The sequence below is a fragment of the Choristoneura fumiferana genome, chromosome 17 (assembly GCF_025370935.1).
Source record: "Choristoneura fumiferana chromosome 17, NRCan_CFum_1, whole genome shotgun sequence".
NCBI lineage: Eukaryota > Metazoa > Arthropoda > Insecta > Lepidoptera > Tortricidae > Choristoneura > Choristoneura fumiferana.
Window position 1 is genome coordinate 4,555,977 of NC_133488.1, and position 19,520 is coordinate 4,575,496.

At 38.2% G+C, this 19,520-nt stretch overlaps 1 pseudogene; it reads right to left on the bottom strand.

Annotated features, from left to right (window-relative positions):
- LOC141436807 (uncharacterized) overlaps nucleotides 1–19,520 on the bottom strand; it is a 32,712-nt pseudogene that overhangs the window by 12,319 nt on the left and 873 nt on the right.

Below are 19,520 nucleotides of genomic sequence, written 5' to 3' on the forward strand. Positions count from 1 at the left end.
TGATAGTTTTTATGCCGGAAAATTGTATACTTCCGGCGAGATAGCGGTAACGCATTCTAAGCGGACGGAGTCGCGGGGAACAGCTAGTAACTCATAAATTAAGTCTTGGTTCAAACCAGTAGCCGTATTGTCTAACGGGCGCTTGTGATAGCATTCATCGTCTCTGTCTACCCTCATCCTACACCGTGTGACGGAAAGAAGTGGTGAAAACGATTGTGATTCAGAGTGCGTTAATAACGCCCCGCCTCTGGCTTCATCGCTAGGAACCATTTATAGATTAAGGTGCTGTTTCACTATCCTGACTGCCGTCTTCTATTCGCTAGAGACGGCATCACATTTGACCGTCAGTTAACACTAATCAATGGATGGTGAAACAGCCCCTAAATCACACATTAAATGGGTCAATCTGATTTGTGTAACTAGAACAAAATAATAGCGAATTGTCAACATATTTTCTTCCCCAATCGAAATCCATACTTTATGTTCTCTTCCGATTTAAATGAACACACATTTTGTCGTGTTTTCCCCCCCCTGGAATAACGAATAACACCTAGGCTCCTTTTTATTCCGATATTCCCACGGGATCGGGAAAAAGCCCAAAATTTCAATCCCTAAGATTAGAGACACGAAATGTGGCTCAGGTATTTAAGCTGAAGCGCGGCCGCTCCAACAGATACTCACACCGCGCGTCAGATTTACTAAGCAATCCTCCTAACCTGAAGTGATTTCCCCTTTTCTCATATTGTATTCGTGTAAATCACGGCACCCTAAACAACCTGCATCAAAATTCCTTATCATTAGTTCTGTCGTTATTCTTATGATTGCTAACCTGGGCACCCTCATGCTCTGCGCCCGTCCGGCCATTTTCCCGTTGGTGAAGAGCTTCTTGGGCGGCGGGCTAGGGCGTGTGTCGGGCGCCGGGGGCTTCGGCGCCAGGTTGGGCTTGCCGTGGCTGAAGCGCGGCCGCTCCGACAGATCCGACGTGGAGAGGGAGGACGCCGGCGTCGGCGTTGGCGGCGCTGACGACAGCGAGGACATGCTACCGCCTGCGAAACGTAGTAATTACAGATATATTGCATAATGTAGTTCTATCGGGAAAAATCGGCACCCGAAGTGTCCATCAATACGGTATTTGACAACTCCTGATTTTGCCATATCTTAATATTATTATGAAAATATAGATATACAGATAGTGTTTAGCGAAGAGAAAATTTAAATCGGTTGAAAATTAGATTTATAGTGATTTTTCGAAAATCTATATACCTGTCTCTTTCTCAAACGCTTTTCTCTATGCAGCAAGTATGGCGGTACTGGCGTGTGACGTCACATGCCAGTATGTCTTTCTCCGTCTAATCTTGAATTTCAAACCTTTATAACTTTGTTATTTGTAAAGATAGCTTAAAAATTGTTTTTCTATTCGATAACAGGCATTGTGTAGTTTTAATTTATAAAACATATACAAAATAGTCAAATACCGTATTATTGTATTAAATGAGTGATATTTTCATATCCAGATTAGATTAGATTACCTACCTATGTGTACATATAGAAACTTACGGCTTTCATAAAATAACGAAGATCTGGCCCTCGCGGCTCTGGCTTTGTAAACTTAATGTCTAACGCATATAATAATAATAAGTTTTTAGTTCTATCAGTTCTCGGAATATAAGATCCCTTTTCAAGCCGATATTCAGCTAGTGAAGACGTGACCGAGTGCAGACAGTACGTGTTACGATGCAGCGTGGAGGACGCGGGTACGGGCTGATTCTTCTGCTCTGGATGCGTCCGCGACCATCGTCACAGTCAGAACACTGCAGCCACTACAGTACCTAGCGAGGCGGGCGTGACGGAGTGCAGCGAGCTCTTGTTGCGATGCAGCGTGGAGGAAACGGGCGCCGGCTGATCCGCCTTTTGCATGCACTGGATGCGTTCCGCGACGCCCGTCGTCAGCACGGAGTCTGATGAACTCTGCAGAAGAAAACTGTTGTTGTAACTAGTGACCAAGCTAATCTAGTAACTGAAACTTAATAAGAAAGTGACTAGTGTATATTTTTTAAACCTGCGTTTATTTTAGCTTTGTAAATATGCCTGTGTTCCAAGAAAGAATACAACTAATATTATGTTTATATTTGTTACTCTTTCACGCAAATACGGTTGGATGGATTTGAATAAAATTTGGTATGATATGAAGATAGCTGGATGTCTGGAATAACACATCAGGTACTTTTTATCCCAATATTCCGAGGTTCGGGATAAAATTTCAATCACTAGGGTCAGAGACATGAAATTTGACGCGGGTGTTTTATATGAAGTTGCCACCTCTGCTTTAAATACGTATGGCAAAACTTTTGTATAAACATTTCTACTTTCATTTTCATCCACCCGTATCCCTATTTGAGACTTCTATAGAACGTACAATCTCTCAAAAATCGACCGCGGTGCGAAAACAAGACATTTGCCAAAAAATACTCCCCTTTCCAATGCTTTATTTCAACTAATATTGTAATAGTTTCCATCGTTTTGTCACATTCGTATTCAGCGGGCTGACAATTGACACTTTCGCCGTCAAGGTCCCATTAAACAATCCATTATGTTGATATGCGAATCGCTTCGCGTCGCGTGGGAGTGGGACTGTGTTGACGATTTCGATGACCCCAAACGCTTTAGAGCCAGTAAGCTTATTTCCATACAGATGTACCTAATAAATAAAGTTGTTCCATTGTATTTTGGCGAATAAGTTCGTATTTATCATGCTTTCTCAACCAACCGACAGTTTGATTAATTCGAGTTAACACCTGACAGATGGGCGTGCCTTCCGTCAATTTTCAACTTTGGTCATACAAATAAAGCAATTTTTAGTATACCGATACTCACGTTCACAGATTATGTAAAAACTAGTTTATTTGTATGACGTCAAAGTTGAAAATTGACTGAAGGCACGCCCATCTGTCAAGTGTTAACTCCAAGTAATCGTACTGTACGAGCTAATCCCACAAAATACGATAACACTTAGGGGCTGTTTCACCATCCATTGATTAGTGTTAACTGACGGTTAAATGTGATGCCGTCTCTGTCTATTCGAACTAAACTCGTTTTAAGACGTGAGTTATCCAAGTTTATTTCTCTATGGAGTTCGTCAAATAATGTGGTCAAACTAGCTTTATCCTGCGGCTTCGCTTTAGTGGGATAGTAAAATTATCTGTTAGTCAGTCACGTTGCTCTTTGAAAGCAGTATAGGTTACTGAGGACAACCCAAAATGACAAAATATTTAAATAAATAATAATCCTTGTAAAATAAATTATTAAAATAACAAGAAATAGAGGCAGACAAACCAAGAGGTGGGAAGATGACTTCAAGAAAATAGCTGGTCCGGTATGGACCCGTTTAGCAAGAGACAGGAATACGTGGAAATCTTTAGAGGAGGCCTTTGTCGCCAGACAAGCTGTTCCACACAAACTGGATAGTTGCCGATCATTCAAATACAAATAGAATTAATTAAATCAATTTAGGTTTTATAGTAAGTAGACAAGTATTAATTATAAGGAAAGAAACAGCAATAAAGGCTATTTTATTTTATAATAAATATATAATTTCAACTAATGTCTCTTATAGCTACCTACTGAATCAAATCTACACATCAAAATTTGGATGACTAAAAATTCAACTCGCGTGTCAAGCTTTAGCTTAGCTAACAAATTGGTTAATGCGTAAAACAAAGAGTAAGAAAAATAAATATTCCTGTGATCAAAGAGTCACGACCATAACCATTTCCCTTTAACTAAAATAACCTAAACCACAATTTGGTTAATGAGTAATGAGTAATTAACGAACTAAACTAAATAACTCATAAGTTATTACGTAAATAGCGGTTTTAGAATATTTTTTGTTTTGATTATACTTATTGCCCACGAATAATTCGTAACTTGGTTATTACCGATTATCCAATGCCCGCTATTTCGTCTACCTCCCGTGCGAACTTTGTTTTTTCCCGAGACATTATCTTATTTTAATTTTCACAAACAAACACACAAAATCATCTTTAACCTCTTTGTTTATACATTGTATTGTGTTGCTATAGTATAGATAGATACAGATACCTAAGTATTAAGCAATAGGTAACGTAACCAAGTTAGAAAATTTGAAAAGCACCGACATTGACATTTTAATGTTCTATATATCAAAAATGTCTGAACCGTTTTTTATTAAACATAGTTAAGATAGCTACTTAGCTACTTATTTTGTACACCTAGACCTAGTGTATACGTTACTTATTTGTATATAAATAAATAATATTTTATTACAAAAAAAAATCTGGACCTTAATAACATTTTAAACAGCATTATCGGACCTTCTTAAAACTAATTGCCGACCCCTGACTTATAAATAATAACACCCCTCTTTTTGGGTAAAAAAAAACATTAAAAATTTACCAGAAACAGAAACAAACAAATAACAGGCGATAGCTCCAATCGAAGTCTCGGTCAAGTTCGTAACACTTAACCTGTGAGATAACGTAATCATAGTAAACAAAACGATTTCAAGAGATGACACATTGCGTTTACTATTAGCATGATTTATATCCGTTATATACTGAGTCATCATTCAAAGCTAGTGGAATAATACTGCTGCACTATATATAGCAAACTGATAGGTGCATTCAGTCAGGGCCCGATCTGACACTTGACGGGTGGCAAAATTGACTTATTCCTATCTTCCAACCTAGCTATTAGCCATCCACACCCATTATCAGTGTATGTACCTAAAGGGCGGCAAAAAAAATATCTTTGCCCGGAGCAGCTAAATAGCTAGATCGGACCCTGGGTACATCAAAACTAATGTAACCACTGCAATACTCTATTTATCCAGGAGTAAGGGGCGTAGGGTACCAGGGAGTGTAGCAAAGACGATCTCCAACATGAAATTGTTGAGGGGTTTACAGAGAATCGCAACGAAGTACGACCGCATCAATCCTTCAGAATAAGCTAGTGAGTGTCCTAATAATATTCTAATTGGTCCGTTAGTTAGATTATCAGAAGTCACAAAGCATGGACACGTATTTTTCCTTTTTTCAATTAAATAAAAAAATATGAAGATATACCCAGTTAGGCTAAAAACACACAGACGGCGGAGGCGGGAGCGGTGCGGCGCGGCGCAAAGGCGGTAAAAAAATTGCCTGGCAAAAATTTAGAAAAAAATATTAATTATATATTCCCACAATGTATTCGCCTAGGTTATAAAATATTTATATCATATTCAATATTACTTGTTTTATTTAAAATAAATTGGCTTTGGTACATTCGGCTACCTAGGGACCTAACGTACAGTACCTACCTATTAATAAGTAAGGAGTAAAAATACAGTAAAAAATAAGTATAAATAAATACTTTCAAACAACTCGAAAATTAATAGTATTTTTTTGTAAACGTTAACAACTGACGTGCCCGCAAAATGCCTCGTCTAGTGCTAGTGCTATGTTTGGTTTCTAGCTTTAAAGTTCCGCATGACGTCACGCCGTGCGGCACTTTTTATCACGTCATCTATTTACAAAGACAAAGTCAAAATATCTTTATTCAATTTAGGCTATAACAAGCACTTATGAATGTCAAAAAAATCTACCACCGGTTTGGAAAAACCTCTGTTGAGAAGAATCCGGCAAGAAACTCAACGAGGTATATTTTTTAAACAGATTTACAATATTATTAAATGATATCTATACATCACAAGTATTTAACACAACATTATTTTTAACACAGTAGGTTCGCTATTTAAAGGGATCGCTAATGCGGATCGTAATTATTTCCAAATATCCCTGTCCATGATATATAATACGCCTTAGATATTAATGTCTTCTTGACAATAGATCTGAATTTTGTATCCGTTTCATTTGTAATATTTTTTGGAATTTAATTATAAAAAGAAAAAATACGTGCCTATTTTTTTTACGCAAGAAACTACCCTATTATTAAACATAGGGATAAACAAATGAATGTGTGCTTATCAAATAATAGGTTTGAAGTTGTAAGCTTCTCTTTGTGTCAAAATCGAAACTAAACTGCATTATTCAATACAGCATCTGATGACCGGGTCAGTGACAAATGAAAGTGAGTCATCACATGTCATCGTATCGTGACTCACAATGATAATTGGCAAGGCTTCGAAGGGAATCTAAGGTCGAACAGTGATTTGAGTCATGGGCAGGCAAGGTGTGAACGAGGTTGCCAAGTGTACGTGATTTCCTAGTTATAAGGTTCAGGAAACGCATTGTTGTAAGAAGCAAAACATACATCAGAAGGACTTTTACAAGCCATCGGGGAGGGAAATGAATAAGCAATAAAAGGAAAGGTTATACTCAATTAGATGTCTTATAGTATAGTGATATCATTGCAGCTGGCATTCCGGGAATGGGTAGTCAACGTGACAAAATGTTCAACAGTTGGAAATGTCTATACGGACCGGCTGTCTACGTGGCAAAAAGTACAAACGTCCGAATATAGGTACTGAACAGACGAAAATATTTCTCATTTAATAAGAACGCCATTCAGATAAACACAAAGCTCGGCATCTCCTCTCTCCTCCCTTTTTGTCATTACTATACCCACGATCCATAATTTTATGCGCCGAACTCTCCACATTTTCTCACACACGGGTGTTTAAATCAGCGAATCTGTAGAATTTCTATCTACCTTTTCCATACAAACTTAAAAATTGAATCACTCCCAGCAAAAACGAGTACACCTACCTACAATTTAAACTATTTCATCATCATCATCATCATGTCAGCCGAAAGGCGAAAGAAGTCGACTGCTGAACATAGGCCTCCCCAAGGCTCTCCACTCAGACCGGTCTTGTGCTTTCTGCATCCACCGCGATCCCGCAATCTTAACCAGATCGTCGCTCCATCTTGTATTACAAACAACTACTATTACAACTACCTATTTCATATCCTGTGTGAACTACCAAACGCTGGGTTCACATGATAGTGGAAAGACGAATCGACTAAATTTATTCCATTCTTGTTGCAACTACATATGTGTATTGTATACTTTAAAGATGAGGTCTTGCCTCTCACCTGTGGCTGTGTCACTGACATATATGATTCGGTTTTAGCTGGTGCCTTTTTCATCTCTAGTTACCTATGCATGGTTGCAAGTTGCAAACCCATTTATACTATAGAGGCATCTCATGACTGATATTTGGTTGCAGTATACCGCCTTCCAATATCTATACACCTCCATTAACTAGTTGGGCATTACCGGACTTGCTCCGATATAGGCAGGATGCAACCCTGGTGACTCTTATCATATTCCTCACTTTGCCGGACTAGAGAGCTTTGCCCCCCGGAGACATCCCCCATCCCTAATAGCCTCGCTACGGTTGCTCCAACTACAATCGACCATGCAGTATGTTTCCGGACCACACTTCCTATATGGGAGCCCCAGACTTCCCTGTCCAATGACCTTAACTACCAATCGTGCTGTAAACTGCAAGATTGGACTACACTTAACAGAAATAATGTTAATGTTATAACAGTTTGCCCACCTTTTCACACTTATAGGTCGCCATGAAGACAGCAAAGTTAACACTCACCCGATGTGTTCCAATGGGGAATGGGTGTCCTAGAAGCTCGTAGCTTCTAACATCTTCTCTAACCACATTTTTCTTTGCTCAACTCTCAAAACTTGCGCTTTCATAACCACCATCGCTCTGTCACAGTAGATACCAACATACAATTTAGTCAAAGCCTAGATTGATGTTACCACAGTACAAAATATCGATTGACAGTACTAGTGTTAATACATACTGATTGCTACATGGCGAATCGCGCTGTGAGCGACATATCCCACGAAGGAATGTAAGTAATTTCAATCTCAATATCGGCTTGTTTTGTTAATATAAGTCAGTCTATCATTAAGACATTCACTATATTTTTATTGTTCAAGTTATAGATGATATCTAGCATATAAACACAGATTCCCGCGCCCATTGTAGGAACGTTGTTTACACTGACAGCTTTAAATATATCTCGGCGAGTTAGCGTACGTTAAGAGAACCAGATCTGACTGTATCTACTTCTCAAGGTAATCTAAAGTTAATATTGAAACATTTAAGTTGCGTTCGCACCGAGTTACTATAACTCCAACCAATGTCAACTCTTTGATTTGATGGCTGGTTTGAACTTAAAAGCAAAATATTGTATCGGCAAGTTTTATTTTTTGGTGGCCGGGTAGCCTAGTCCGATGTATGGATGAATGACGTATCACGCGCGTTTTAATATTGTCACGCAACAAAATATTTCGGGCAAGCCAACATTTAATTTGTTTGTCATATCATCACTAAGTCAAGATTCTGCTATTATTTCGTCATAACCCCAGTATTATTCTTTACGCTCATAAAAAATGGCACATTTATTCCATATCCCCTGACCCTGTCTGACTGCAAAAAAAAAGGTTCCGTTTGAGATTCCCGCTATAGGCATTTGCTAATCTTCAAACGCCACTTCTGCAAAGAGAGACGGCCAAACACAGGCGTGTGCCAAGAAAGGCTCGTAAATTTGTAATGTAAATGCTCGACTCGTATTAGGCTTGTAGACTTAGCAGTCTAACACAATAGTCTACCAAGTCTACTGACAATTTATTTTGTCAGTGGTATAACTAGAATAAGTAGTCTAGACATTTTCTTTAACTGATTACTCGCGACTGAATTGTATGTCATTTAATTAAAAGCAATTAAAAATATTGTATGCCATAACTGGCTGAAAAGTTCTGTTCGTTTGTAATAATTGTAATTCAATTTAGCACTAATTTAACATCATCGAAAAATCTACCACACCAGTAACAGCCACAGTGTCCACTTGTTTCTTGTCTTGTATTGTATTGATTTAACATGAAATACATACTCGTCATGTTTACACGAGTTCATTTCATTCCAGCCTCTTTCATGCCAGTCCAACCATAGAAACCGCATTGTTCTTAGATCCCCAATATAAAAACTATGAAGTCTCGTAAATGATTCACCTCGACATTAGCATTCAGGGTCGCGAGGCGTGACTAATATTTATTGTCAAGTCTTATTCATAAAGACAATCTTGAGTATCAGTCACTGTGTGTCCAAAAAGTCACACCAAGTTATTACTAACGCTATCTTTCAGATAACTAAACGATATGTCTCGTATGCTAGGAAGTTCCTGTTTTCAAACCTACATTTAAAGCAAAGGTTCCACGGGAGACCAGAGAGGGGTCCACAATGGTGTAAAAAATGGGGGTTTTTGGAGTTTCGGAAATATAGTAGAAATGTAGCCAGGGGGCTAGCGAAAATAGTAAAACTTTGAAAGTGGTCTATGACAAAAAAGTTTGGGAACCTCTGGTCTAAACGAACAATACACAACTTCCACTGTAAATCATTTTGACGGTAAATTCTACATATCGCTGAGATTAGGTCTAATGAAATTGATGCAGATATTTTGTAAGCAATGTAATCATGATATTCCTACAGGACTTTTTCCGAAATTCTGGAATTTTAATTAATTTAATTCACTTGCCACTTGATTTATGAATCTACCATTAGTATGTATAAGTAGGTAATTTACTATTTGATTTGAGTGCTTTGAGAAAGGTAAAGCCTGTTAGGCGAGCGTGGTTTTTTCTTAGGTTCAATCTAATTACCTAAATTACCATATGGTGTGATACGGTCAAGAGAAAATCTAATATAATATTCAAAAAAGTCCTGCTAAAACCATTATAACAATCTGAACTCCATGAGCTCATAATTTGATACCAGATTCTACCAGAATCTGAACATCTGTTTTAAATGTTAAAGTCACGTCATACGAGTTGAGATAAAAGTTCGTAACCAACACGCAGGCGCAGCAGTCGAATCGCTGCAGCACTGGGAAGACTGCTACGAAGTTCGTATCGTGTCGTCTCTCTCACTCTTCTGTTAACTACTACTATACACACTATACAGAAATATTATCGAGTCTGTTGGATATTAATATGCATAACAGGATTTGTATGTATGTTAGTCTATATGGTAGATGTATGGGCCAAGTTGCCCAAAATTAATGGATTTATTATTATTACTAGCTTTTGTTATCGCGCGCTGTTCCCTTGGGAACTGTGCATTTTTTCAGGATAAAAAGTAGCCTATGTCACTCTCGGGCCCATAAACTATCTCTATGCCAAAAATCACGCCAATCCGTCGCTCCGTTACGGCGTGAAAGACGGACAAACACACTTTCGCATTTATAATATAAGTATGGATTATTATTATTAATTATCATCCACTGGTATCAAGTTCATCTCATCTCGCATTTTTCAGTAATCTTATCGTCGGTTTGGCTGATAGTGTCACAGTCACAGACACGTTTTCTAATCGTTTCCTAATCCGCAAGCAAAGTTCTGCGAAGTATAAGACTTAACTACGTAACTTTTAGTAAAAATAACAAGTAGTCGTCGCGTCTCGCGTAGATAGGACAGAGGATTTAACAATAAATAGCATTTAGCAAAATTTGAAACTCACATTCTGCCATCCTAGCCTAACTGAGACATTTAGAAGATAGTTTTTTTATATATTTCAACATCAAAAAAACATTGTACTTATGGAAATGTATGTCAATTGAAACAGCATTTTTTTTAAAGAAACATTAAATTCGCTCCGAAACTTGATAAAGATAACATAATTTCTAGCCTTTATACGTCCCACTGCTGAGCACCGACTTCCTCTCAGAGTGAGAGGGCTTGGGATGTAGTTCCCACGCGGACCTAGTGCGGATTAGCCACTTCACACACACCATTGAATTGCTTCGCAAGTGTATACCGGTTTACTCACGATCAAAAAATATAAGACGCGATAATATTTGAACAAACTCGGGGTACCTGCTTCAAAAAAAGAAATTCACATGGAGATCTCGAGTATCTAATAAAGTAATTAATTAGTGTGACTCTCTTCATTAATATTATAATTGGCTCGGGTCGGTTGTGACGTAATGAGCACACGCAACAAACGTATTCTGACAGACGGAGACTTTTTACTGTAATTTCACTGTGCATTTGTGAACTAGTCATTCACCGATAGAGTGGAAATGCATTTGTGATAGAGGTATTCACAGATAGAGTGGAATTATCATACAATTTTCATCACACTTGCTCGTAAACAGTGTCGTGACATGCAGGCTACCTTGGTTGCAACCCCCCAAATAAAACCCTCGACCTTAATGTGCTTGTCATGAAACCCGTGGTCGGTAAATGAGTCATTGCCCGTACTAATTTTCTTGTCATGAAGCCCAAGGTCGGTAAATGAGTGTGATACTGCATGGTGTGCTGCAGCGCGGCGCGCGCACGTCGGGCACATGCTGCGTGGGGTGGGGCGGCGCGGAGGCTGGCGCTGCCAAGAGCGTATAGTCAGCGGTATCGGCAATTTATGGAAAAATCTTAGTTTTTCTTTTACAAATATTCAATTTTACTCGCAAATGTGATGAAAAACATTGTATGTCGCACGGGCGGTACTAGAATTACGAACATCGACTCATTAAAGCCCTCAGTCTTTGTTTACCGCCCTTAAGACACAATGTACTATTGTTTATAATCTCATCAAACCATTACGGCGATTTTTGCACGCTAATAATGTCGCCGTATTGTCTAACGCGCTGCAGGGCTACTACGAAATTCGAAAATCGAAGTTCGTATCGTACCGTCCCTCTCACTCTCGTATTAAATTATATAAGCGTCGGCGGGACGGTACGACACGAACTTCTAAACATTGCAAACATTTTTCTACCAAAGTGTATGATGTCTCCTGAGTTACGGGGCAGAATAACAACATTAAAAAGTTGATTGACCCAAGAATTAATTTCACATTTTGTTTTGTCTGCATGTGTTACGGTTTTGAATGAAATTTTCCACTATACAAAGTAGGTATACCTGCTTACAGAGGAACGGTGTCTCTTAGCACAGGTATATTTTTACTTAAAAAGAGGCACCAAGCGGTAATGTAATTATGTATAGTATAGTCGACCAAGAAATTGGTTTACCACCCTAAGGTTTAATGTCATTCACTCAAAAGTCAATATGACAATCAGCCTTATCGTTTTATTTGTGAAGTAGGAACTGTCATTAAAATTGCTAAAGCACTTTCTTGGTCGACCATACGCTCAAGAAATTTAATAACATTTTTTTTTTAAATGGACGAGGGATAGAAGAGATACCGAAGAAGAGCACTTAAGTGACAATCGCGATTCGCACTGTGAACATACCCTAGTCATCAATTCAAAAGTCGGTGTCCACATTTTGCACAAAACACTAACACTGCCAAGATTCAATTCAATTCAATTTTGCAGAAAAAAAAATCTACAGATAAATGACAATCAAGTACAGTCAGCCACTGAAGTGGGTACACCGTCCCCGCATTGCGTCACAGAAGATCAATTGAGAATTAGTGCAATTTGATACATGTTGGCGGTGGGTGCAGTGTACCTGCATGACTAAACCACGAATCGACTTCAATCGACGATAAGCGTATCAGTCGATAACAGCTTGCGTGAATGATAATGGAGAAAGCCGTGTATTGGCAAAGATTGAAAGTCATAGTTACACAAAATTATGGATTTAGGGCCTGTTCCACTACTCTGAGAACCCTCAATTTTATTTGACAATAACTGTAATGTTGTCTTTGTTTATCTTGTTCGAATAAACAAAGAAAGCATCAGATACCTGCCACATAAAACACCAGAAGATTACAATAGTGGTGAGGTGAAACAGGCTTTTAGTGCTCATAACCTATTTGTTCAGTCAGAGTAATGTCAAGTAACAAAGAAACTTCTAATGATGGAAATTCATAGATTTTCGGTTGAATTGACTATAACAAAGAAAAACAGCGTTCGCGATTAGACATTGACACCGAAAAACATCAACACATGTAACTGCCAGTATATATCTTTCGCAATAAGATGATTGAACTCGTGATATAGTTATATTCCTTGGGACATAATATAGTCATTATATTAATTCAGCGAATTATTATCTTTCTCAACTAATTTAGTAATATTAGACTACTAGATCATGTTCATATCATAATGTAGTATAAATATAACATTATAGATTTAAATAACACAGATTCAACCATAACACTGCGACGTATCAATAAAAATCCACCAAGTCTCATTAATTGAATTAAACTCCAAGGGCACGAGAGGTTATTTTAAAGCTATACATACACAAATCGGTTGAGGTAAAAGAAAGCAAAGCTACAGTCTGCAGGGACACTGACAAACAAATAATTCAAAGGTAAGGTAAATTACTAACATACATTAAAACATAAAGAGACCGCAAAGTAACGCCTGATTCAATAAATTATAAAGAGGCCATTGCAAAGGTTGGATTATAAATTATCTTCAATTTTTTATCTAATCGTGTATCGGCAAAACATAGTAGTTTTTAATTAAACGAACAAAGAAAATCCTTTCCATTTTAAAGATAATAATCACACGTGTTGAAGATAATTGTGAACCAAAATGTGTCCTAAATTTGTCCAACAAACAACAACTTGTAACGAAAAACACTAGCTTGATTAGCTTAGCAGTTGTTTTAATGCACATGTCAGGAAAATCGACGGAGTCCTTATGTAAATATTTATCTTCCTAACCTAACGCCAAAAATACCAGCCTAGCTGCAGCAAGGTTACCTCACTGAAGAAACCCTTTAAATAAAGACGTCCACTTCCATCCTCGGCGTGTGATAGTCATAAAAATACACAGATGCCATAAATTAGGCGGATTGCCGAACAGACAAAAGAGTTCAAGTTCGCCCACACGCGTTTAAAAAGGTAAAAATATCCTTAGCGGGAGTGTGGCGTCATCTACAATGGACTTCGGTGGCAGCATGTTTGCTTTCCGATTTAACCTTGCAGTGAATATGCAACCCTGGTAGTAGATGCTATCAAGCGCAATCTTTACTTTCCACGAAAACAGTTGACGTCTTATGATCTACTTCTATATTTTAACGCGCACGGCGTACGACATGTGGAGAAAGAGTAAGCCTCAAACACGTACTGCAAATCTTTGTCAGAAAGTTATTGAAGCCCCATCAACTTTTTACATTGCTTTAAAGCTCAAAACATCGATTTAACAGATCTACATATTGATTTAACAAATCAAAACATCGATTGAACAGATCTAGACATCGCTTTAAAATTGTCGTATACCATAATGACTGGCAATTAAAATCAAGGAATTCTACTACAAACTACAGAACAATTGTTCGCTCAAACAACGATTAAAAATAATCCATCTGCCCAATGTCAAGCGTCCGATCCGATAAATAACGATTTGAGCGCACAGCAAATGCCAGATGCCTCGTTCAGATGGTCTAGACGTTAGCGGGTAAATTTTGTGATACAAACAGTAAACACTTGATGTTGGGTTACGAGTATCACCAGGTGTTGATTGATACTGGTCGGGTATTTAGCTGTAGAATATTCGAACTGTAGAGGGAACCTGTAAGGGTAAAAATAATACGAAGAAAATAATGGAAATATCACGGAATGATGAGGAGCCAGGATTGTTTCAGAGTCCACCTTATAATTTCTGTTTTTTTTTTGTGTTCTAGTTATGGTATATTTAAGAAAACCAGTTCCTACGTAAAAAAAATATAGATCTATACAAAAATCGGTAGTACTGTTTCGAAGTTTGATTGAAGGATGATGAGGTGATACTATATACTTGATACGTTCTTCGGTTTCTAACATATTGGTGTTCTTCTTGTTACAAGAGATTGAAGGCAGCAGGAGTGTGGAAAAAAATCATTGATTCCGAGAAAATGCATAAATACAATGAACTTACCAATGGCATCGCTTTCTGCACTGGGGGTTGTGGCGGCGGTCCCCGTGCCCGAATGTCACTTGGTTGTCTCTTCACCACCGGCCTCGGAGGCGCTTCCCTTTCTCTCGCGTCTCTCGTGTCTCTTGAACCGGCATCTCTCGACGCTAGGGCTTCCGATAGGGCCGCGGACAGGGCGTTGACGTTGCCTTGTCGGACCTTTTCGGGGGACGATCGGGGTTGCGATGGGGGCTGTTGTGGGGGCGGGAAACGGGGAGCATCTGTTTTTATCTGACCGTTTGGTGTACCTGGAAAGAATGAGTTTATTGTAAGGATTCAGAAACGACTTGCGGATTTTCCTTAACTTGGTTTGATTTTTTGTGGATGATTAATGTGTCGTTTGGGCTGATTTCCACCAAAGATGTGCGAGGATGTGTTGCGAGGAAAGTGTTTTTCATTAACCAATAGAAACGCTTTATTTACCTATTCTCGCACAGCACATCTCTAGTGGAAACAGCTGAGCGGAGCGAGGCGAGGTAAATGAAGCGTTTCTATTGGTTCATGAAAAAAACACAATCCTCGCAACGCCATCCTCTCACACAGAGGCGGGTGTGCGTTGCACACGGGCGCAGCGGTGTTAGGGGCGCCGGCCGCGGCACTTTGTACACTCACCAGCACCAATATCTGACGCAACAAGCGTGTAGAAATATCTGATACGACTCTATTTCTAGGGCCGGAAGGACGTATCAGATATTTTTGCACGCTCCGCTGTGGCAGATATTAATGCTGGTGACGGTACCTATTCCATTTTGACCGTGCGCTTCCTAGATGGCGTTAAGTAATATTTGCACACGGGCGCTACATGGGCTAAAGACGCCGCTGCTCTCACATCTATGGTGGAAACGGAGCCATAAGGAGTCGATAAACATATCTGTCCACTTCTAGACATTACATGTAGAAAACAAAACAAAAACCATCTACTGTAGATATAATATATAATCTGTGGCGTAGATGATCTCGTCTTTCGAGAATTTGCATAGGATTAGTGAAATCCCGGAATCTTATGGAATGAAGTTATGAATTACGATTCACGCTAAGTCATTACAGGCTAGGTTATAATTTTACTATTGGCATTTAGCGCAGGTACGAGCCAGTAAACGGCGCGGCTTGTGCAGTCCTAATCGCGCATCCTGAGCGCGCCCTAGTTGGCGGTCAGCAAGCGGCAACGATTTGTTTCCGTCCGGTTCGTCGATTTCTTTTGTTGACCTACACGATTAACATGTATGGGGGAAATATGAGACATGTAATTCAAAGACGACGATTGAATAGAAGATTGTACAACAAGAGCATAAAAAGAGCCATTTTACCCGAGACGTTTATAATGCAAGTCACTATAATCATGCCCAAATTCATTAATACTTATCTAAAATAATTGATTGAATTGAAAGGGGCTGTTTCACCACCCATTGATTAATTTTAATTGACGGTTAAATGTGACGCCTATTCGAACAACTTTGAATTATTGAATTGCTTCAGAGATGTGTGCAGGTGTACTCACGACGTTTTCCTTCACCGTTAAAATCGTGGTAAATTTCAAATTTCGCACATAAATTTCGAACAACTCAGTGGTGCAAACCCGGATTTGAACCCACAATTTTCTGCTTGAGAGGCAGCGAACGAAAAAAAATAGAATTTGAGAGGCCATACATTTTACATTTTAATATTTTTAACGATCAGTTCCTGTATAGGTAGATATTTATTTATTTCGGAGATTTCGAAAAGGACTAACGATTTCAATATTTCCTATGTAGGGCAGCGTTCCCCATTTGCCGGGTCGCGACCCGGTACCGGGCCATCAAAATAAAATACCGGGTCACAACATTCCCCCGCCTTGTTTTAAAATTAAAAGTAATACCTACTATCGATGGACGCATCGTTAATATTTGTAAAAGTAAATCGTAAAAGTAACACCAAAGGGCAGTGTGAAAATTACCGGGACATGGCAGAAGAATGTTTGGGAAACACTGATGTAGGGGTTTTCGGGGCAGAATAATCGATGTAGCTTGGTCTTACTTATCATTATCACATGTACATCATGACAGCCGAAAGACGTCCACTGCTGCAAGGCTACTACGAAACTCGAAACTCGAAGTTCGTATCGTACCGTCCCTCTCGCTCTCGTATTAAATAGTTTAAGTGTCAGAGGGACTGCACTACACGAACTTCGAGTTTCGTAGTATCCCTGCTGAACATAGGCCTCCCCCAAGGCTCTCCACTCAGACCGGTCTTGTGCTTTCCGCATCCACCGCGATCCCGCGATCTTAACCAGATCGTCGCTCCATCTTGTTGGAGGCCTACCGACAGCTCGTCTTCCGGTCCGCAGACGCCATTCGACAACCTTCTGCCATCAGTCCTGCGAGCAATGTGCCCCGCCCAGTGCTACTTCAGTTTCGCAATTATTCGGGCTATGTCGGTAACCTTAGTTCTACTGCGGATATCATCCCATGTACAGTCAGCATGAAAAGTAGCTATACAGTTTAGTACTTTGTCGTTTTACAGCCACATACGTTGCATACTTATATTAAGAAATCTTGGAGAAAAGTAAAAATTGAACCATACAAATCATAAAATAATTCGAAATCAGCGTGATACCAACCTTACTCCTTTGTTAGAACCTTTTTTTTTCGTAGCCTATATAGTGTCCCACTGCTGGGCAAAGGCCTCCCCTTCCGACCTCCACAACTTACTTTTTTTTATTTGTAACATTTAGGCGACAATTGGATTAAATCCTATTATTACATACAAGTTCTCACACCTCATTTCATTGTGTCTAAGTGTTTATTATGTTAGTGTTAGATAATGCGTGACTTCCTAGGTTTCGTTATGCACAGTGCATTATCAGACTACACACATACATGAACAAATAGGTACAGGTATGAAGTATGATATCATTAGATAAAATACCATATAACTAATAATCTTTTAATAGGGAAATCGAAATTAAGGAAATTTCCCTTATTGTACTTTCTGCACTTATAAAATACTCTTAGTTTAGGGCCAACATCACACCAATTTTGGTACTTTTAGGCTTCCCCCTCCCTCTTATCACTTTTCATTATTTATTTATTACTATGAAAGTCGTAATGATATTGTTCTTGCGTCTCTATTCCCCTGACCCCCCTCTAAATTTGTTTGTGACATAATTTATGGCCCTTTATATGTCTGCCAAATTTCAGGTCTCTAGCTTTTGTGGTTGTCGGTCAATAAATTATTTTTCACTTCTCATGCTCGTAAAGCTGGGGCTGTAGCTTTGTGGGCCCTGTCCTAAATCCGGCCATTGTGTTACTAATATAAAATGAAAATAACATTACTCATCATTGTATGCAATTTGAGTTACTAATAAATTAGAAATTGACGCAAGTTCTTATAAACATGATGAATTACCTCGGTTACCTACCTTATTATTTTCCTCGTACAATGCGTGTATTTTAATTGAAATAACATTTTAGTAAATAAATAAGTTCTTCAGGTTTTCCAGACTTCTTGAGTCACTAACTTATTATTTATATACTCCGTTTAATTTAAGGTTTGAAGTAACGGTCAAATTTTATTGTTACACACGTTTCTCGCTATTTCAAACACAAATGGACTAAAAATACCTACATGTACATTTATTAGCGGTATCTATGTTTTTATGATAGAAGTTAACACAATTTTATATAGTTCCGTTCTTTCATTAATAAAAGTGTGTTTACCATTAAGTTACCAATGTTAAAATAAATGGAGTATAGCAACGCTTACTTTATGGTTAGGAAATTAAGTGTGTTTGTTGTGTTAGGTTAGTACAGTCAACATCAAAAGTAGCCAAAATGGCAAAAACGGAACACTTATAGTTTCGCCATGTCTGTCTATCTGTCTATATTCCAACCTTGCTTCAAGATATCTTGTGATAATGAAACATATCATGAATTATAAATATTCTACATATTTACTTTATTTACAGCAACATGAAGGGCATGCAACAATCAATAATGTAATTAAATATCAGTGATAAAATATCAGTACTTACATATAATTATGTAGATATCTATTTGGAGGTGATAAAACTCACATTGTGATAAAAGTATATTGTGAACTGTTTTTTAGGAAAAACTATAATAGTATAGGATTTTTCAAAGATATTTTTACTTTAATTGCTTCAACGTAGTTTGCCAGACTTTAATAGTTAATGAGCTATTTTTTGAATTATCTTTTTATTTTTTATCTATTCAATAGAATTTCCAATAACAGAGTAGGAGTCAGAATTTTCTTATCAGAAAGTCACAGTCAACATGAAAAAAAATCTTGTCAAAAGGAATTGTCCTATGAAATCAGGCTTTTCTCAGGAGTTTTCCATTTTATAATCAAGCAAGGTCAACTAACTCAATGGGTCAGGTTAATTTAATATTGACAAGGACAAGATCCTTTTTTGTACAAAACTAGGCTAGGCTTGCTGAATTTACAATTAAATATTTTTAAATAATCATAAACTATGATTTAGATTCAGAAGACTCAATGTATTGCATTCATAAACACACAATATAAGAAAAATTTAGAGGGTAAGTAAACTAAAATAAATTAATCAGAATCCAGAATAAAAGCACCAGACCAGTATTCAGGTACACAGCTTATTTTTATCTGAGCGGCAACCTTGAGAACTTATCTGTTATC